Source organism: Neolamprologus multifasciatus, chromosome 5 (assembly GCF_963576455.1).
Source record: "Neolamprologus multifasciatus chromosome 5, fNeoMul1.2, whole genome shotgun sequence".
NCBI lineage: Eukaryota > Metazoa > Chordata > Actinopteri > Cichliformes > Cichlidae > Neolamprologus > Neolamprologus multifasciatus.
The window spans coordinates 18634451-18640450 of record NC_140443.1 but is presented as its reverse complement, the minus strand read 5'-3'; positions in this window follow the sequence as shown (position 1 = coordinate 18640450).

Here is a 6000-nt window from a genome sequence, read left to right as displayed (position 1 = left end):
TGAAAAATGTGTGTTTGACAAACATGAGGCACACAGTTTACTCAATAAATGAAGAGCAGCTGGCCTTCTTATATGGGGACGGTCTCTATCCATGTTTAAATCTGCTGCACACACACAAAGGATTGTGTGTTTGTGTGTTTGATTGCATGTTTGCATGGACAGAGCATTGTTATATTCAGAGTATAGAGTGTATGCTTGTGCGTGACACCGGGGGCTGATGAACGGATAACAGCCACAGCAGGAGATTCTTGGCTGAAGTCAGTCGTCTGACTGCTGATAAGAAGCTCCCATTACACAAATCTGTCATGTAGCTAAATCCCTCATAACCTTGGACAACAGCATGTGTTTACTAACCTGTGTGCATTCGTTTGATTTTAAGATCAAAAAAAGGTATTTTCAGCAGACTGTCAAAGTGTCCTGAACACTAAACTCTATGTGGTTTAACTGTGCTGTGAGTTGTCTGATAACACTGTGGATGAAAAGGCGGCAACTTCCTGACTTGACTTTGTTCCACACCCTGTGTGTGCTTCTCCATGCCACCAACTAGCTGCTATACTATGCAGGTAATTTTTTTAAAAAAGACCCTGAGCCTCAACCCATGTTTTTATTTTTTTAATTTGTGCCACTGTGAATCATTTCCTGAATGGTCTATTAGGGTGTTGCATCTGTGTGGACAGTAATCCTCATTACTGTCACTCATTTGGCACTGTCCGGTTTAACAAGCATGAAACAACAAGGAAGTCAGTTGGGAAAATAATCGAGTGAATTTCCTGAATTCTTTTAAGCCATCACAAAGGCGAGGCTATTCTTCCTGCTAAACTTCTCAGAAGACACTTTGTCATTCAAAAGAATTACTTATTATAGAATCTCTCCTAAAAAGCATTGTGATTGTTTGAGTTCAAAGTCCTCTGCAAGTAGAATCTGCACAAAAGAGGAAAAGCTTTAGTACTTGCAAAATGAAATATAGCTTTAACACAGAGATAAAAATGACAACATGAGCTATCAAATCGTTCACTTTCTACATTCACAATCTTTTTTTTTTTTACTGTGAACCTTTGAACCTGCTCACTTAGGATGATATTGAATCTAATTGTAATCTAATTGTATGGATGCCACATACAGCTGCTATCTGTCTGTTAATGCTGAGGCGAGATAGCACTATTAAATCAACGGTTCTCCTGTCAGATTTATTTTATACACAGTTTTTGATCATTTTAAAAAATAAAATAAAATAAAATAGAATAAATAGAATAAATAAAATGTATACAAACCAGTATGTTTTTACACAGTAGTCTTTTTAAAATAAATTGACAAATGTCTAAAGCTGCATCGTACCACATGTGTGAATACAAATTGTGGACATTTCCTTATTAATTTAAACAAACATAACAGAGACAGCAAGGAAATGTGTCTTTGGTTGATTGTTTCTTTGTTGTAACGACACTTCCTGGCAATAAATCTTATACTAGCTATCACCAGCTTGGTAACACACACTGCTGTGGGATGGGTTCCCATTCTTCAACCAGCATTTGTAATAAGTCAGCCAGTGTGGTTGTGTTGGTCACAGAAGATTCTCAGAGCTCATATACTAAACTTGCTGCTCTGAAGTCAAATACAAAAACATGGAAACACCGTTTAGATCACTGCACTAGAGGTTTGCTGCTGACAGCACTCACGGCACAGGTGTAACTGCACAGCATATAATAAGACAGAGAGTGGTCGAATGTCCTCTGCTCTGAATAAACCCTGAACACTGTTGGCAGCAACTCCAAAGCATGGCATAATGACACAATCAGCTTCATTGCCTTTAGGGCAATCGATTCTCTCAGTCCAAGCAAAGGTAGCAAGCAATCTGCAGCCTTATATATAAAGTACACAGCACTCAAACTAAAAAAGCCTGTTTTAAATGATCATTTTTAAAGAGAGATTTTTACCCTCCAACCACCGTTAAATACTTACAGTCTTTATCTTATCTACTTTATGTCTAGAGAGAATTTTTTTTTTAAATTGCAGTTTCTGTTTTGCATTTCACTGGTGAGTCAAACCATGTTGTGACAGACACCAGCACAATGGTGCAGACCAGTGTAGCAATCGTAAAAAGTTGAGTGGATTTACCAGTCTTCACATTTCCTCATTCACGAGGTTTATCGTTGTTTCAGGTTGGTTTGCTATAAATAAACCAGCCAACTAGTCTTACATTGTTGTGGTTGCCCAAAAGCTAATAAACAAAGAAGCAAAATTTTCTTTTCTCGGATGTTAGGCTTTCATGAAAAGGCGGCAACTTCCTGGCTTGACTTTGTTCCACACCCTGTGTGTGCTTCTCCATGCCACCAACTAGCTGCTATACTATGCAGGTAAATTTTTAAAAAAGACCCTGAGCCTCAACCCATGTTTTTATTTTTTTAATTTGTGCCACTGTGAATCATTTCCTGAATGATCTATTAGGGTGTTGCATCTGTCTGGACAATAATCCTCATTACTGTCACTCATTTGGCACTGTCCGGTTTAACCCTCTCAGGCTCAAATTAAACTTTTTGTCGCTAATGCACAACCAAGTCCTGCAGTGGTACTTCTGAGTAAAAAAAACCCTCATAAAACATGTACGTGGGGTAATCAGGTTGTTAGTTTTTAACTGTTGCAAATCGGCAACGCCTGCCTCAAGAGGGTTAACAAGCATGAAACAACAAGGAAGTCAGTTGGGAAAATAATCGAGTGAATTTCCTGAATTCTTTTAAGCCATCACAAAGGCGAGGCTATTCTTCCTGCTAAACTTCTCAGAAGACACTTTGTCATTCAAAAGAATTACTTATTATAGAATCTCTCCTAAAAAGCATTGTGATTGTTTGAGTTCAAAGTCCTCTGCAAGTAGAATCTACACAAAAGAGGAAAAGCTTTAGTACTTGCAAAATGAAATATAGCTTTAACACAGAGATAAAAATGACAACATGAGCTATCAAATCGTTCACTTTCTACATTCACAATCTTTTTTTTTTTTTTTACTGTGAACCTTTGAACCTGCTCACTTAGGATGATATTGAATCTAATTGTAATCTAATTGTATGGATGCCACATACAGCTGCTATCTGTCTGTTAATGCTGAGGCGAGATAGCACTATTAAATCAACGGTTCTCCTGTCAGATTTATTTTATACACAGTTTTTGATCATTTTAAAATAAAATAAAAAAATAGAATAAATAGAATAAATAAAATGTATACAAACCAGTATGTTTTACACAGTAGTCTTTTTAAAATAAATTGACAAATGTCTAAGGCTGCATCGTACCACATGTGTGAATACAAATTGTGGACATTTCCTTATTAATTTAAACAAACATAACAGAGACAGCAAGGAAATGTGTCTTTGGTTGATTGTTTCTTTGTTGTAACGACACTTCCTGGCAATAAATCTTATACTATTGGAAAATCTGTTTATCTCCCTTTAAATGGTGCCAGAAAACTGCATTTGTGGGTCGAGCAGCAGACTTGAGCATCTGGGTTGTGGCCATGAAAAACTTGCCAAATCTTGCCAAACAGCATATTCTCCTACTGATTCCTGTTTGGTGTCGTTTATTGGATTGGATGATTGAAGTCTGAAGAAATAGGACATATTGTCAATTTAACACTTTATTCATTTAAGAAACGGGGGCGTCAACAGCATGTTAAGGCCAATAGTATAAGACCACCCGTCATGCTGGTCACCAGCTTGGTAACACACACTGCTGTGGGATGGGTTCCCATTCTTCAACCAGCATTTGTAATAAGTCAGCCAGTGTGGTTGTGTTGGTCACAGAAGATTCTCAGAGCTCATATACTAAACTTGCTCCTCTGAAGTCAAATACAAAAACATGGAAACACCGTTTAGATCACTGCACTAGAGGTTTGCTGCTGACAGCACTCACGGCACAGGTGTAACTGCACAGCATATAATAAGACAGAGAGTGGTCGAATGTCCTCTGCTCTGAATAAACCCTGAACACTGTTGGCAGCAACTCCAAAGCATGGCATAATGACACAATCAGCTTCATTGCATTTAGGGAAATCAATTCTCTCAGTCCAAGCAAAGGTATCAAGCAATCTGCAGCCTTATATATAAAGTACACAGCACTCAAACTAAAAAAGTCTGTTTTAAATGATCATTTTTAAAGAGAGATTTTGACCCTCCAACCACCGTTAATGACTTACAGTCTTTATCTTATCTACTTTATGTCTAGAGAGAATGTTTATTTTTTTTAATTGCAGTTTCTGTTTTGCATTTCACTGGTGAGTCAAACCATGTTGTGACAGACACCAGCACAATGGTGCAGACCAGTGTAGCAATCGTAAAAAGTTGAGTGGATTTACCAGTCTTCACATTTCCTCATTCACGAGGTTTATCGTTGTTTCAGTTTGGTGACTATAAATAAACCAGCCAACTAGTCTTACATTGTTGTGGTTGCCCAAAAGCTAAAAAACAAAGAAGCAAAATTTTCTCTTCTCGGATGTTAGGCTTTCAGGCTTAATGCATGCCTTTAAACACCTAATGAGAAATTATGTTGAGGAATGCTTGGCTGCTGCAAGCAATGCATTGTTTGGAAATACCATATGTTTTAAAAGAGCTGTCAGACATGATAGATCTGGGGCTTTTTTCCAAAAGAAGCCAGTTTCCATAACCTACGAGGTTCATAGTGCGTTTTATGACACCTTTGACCACATGCTTCACCTAATATGCTGTCACCTATCGACATGATAAACAGCTGTGAGACATATACATGTGTGTTGAAAGGACTGTTACTGGTAGAAAAATGAACACCATCACATCTCAGTTTCCAGGAAATATGATATGATAATGTCTATGATCATTTTTGATGAATAGAATACCAAGAAAAGAGGAACTTCAGTTAAGAAAATAATACATCCGTCTATGCTGTCATACTGTAATTTTAGTTAGAGTGGTTTTGATGACTTTAACTGCCTTTACGATATTTAAAATACAAATTATTTCAAAATGTTAATACATTTGTTAACATTCATTAATATACAAATTATAGACTCTGTCAACAAGACTGCTACAGACTGAGAGTTCATAATTAGCCGAGTTAAGGATATATGGGTTTTATATTTGCAGGGTACATAAGCCCATGCCCCAACTTAAAGTTTAACAGCTAATTGAATCAAATTATTTCATGCACTGAAAAATCAACCCATAGTTAAAACAAATAATAATTTTAAAATAAATAAATCTTTAGAAATAAAATATCTGAATAGCTGTGAAATTGCCAGCCTATCCAGATGAGCTCTGGCGCAAAGGTGAACTTTGAAGGTCATTTTGAAGTCTAAGGCCACATGTCTCTCAGTTGTGTAACACATAACACACGGTGTGCAAATGTAAAGCGCTGGACCTGTTGAAACTTTGCCTGTGTTAAGCCAGCTGTTGCCCCATGCTACGGTCGCCACAGCTTCCTCTCTCACTGCGCATCAAAAGGCTCTGTGTTTGACAAAAAGGCCCATTCGAAACAGGAGTCAAGAACCCCATGAGATAAAACACACCATGAAAAACATCGTCCCGCTGCACTGAAAAGGAAACTGTTTCTGTAGACAAAGCTCTGATTATTCATTGCAGCTACATCCTACTACCCTTAAACAGAACACACATACACTGATAAGATGCTCAGTTTTCAGATAGACGTATGAAAATTTACTGCCCTGTAAACGTGCTGCATGATTCTCTGTATCACGCAGGAGCAAGTAAACTGTGCTGAGTTTAAGTGTCTAGCTGCAGTGAGAAGAATTTCAGATTGTTTTTCTGTTTCTCTTCCTCCTTCCTTCTCATCAAAGTCATCACCTACTGGAATCTTTAGGATTTTACAAGGTGATGTAATCAGTGCTGTTCCCATATGTATTATATGGGAACAGCACTGATTTATAAGTTATTAACTGATTTATAAGCTATTAACAGCGATGAATTACATTGCATGAAAATGCTTTAGCTCAACAATGCATTGTTAAAGTGTAGTGTAGTA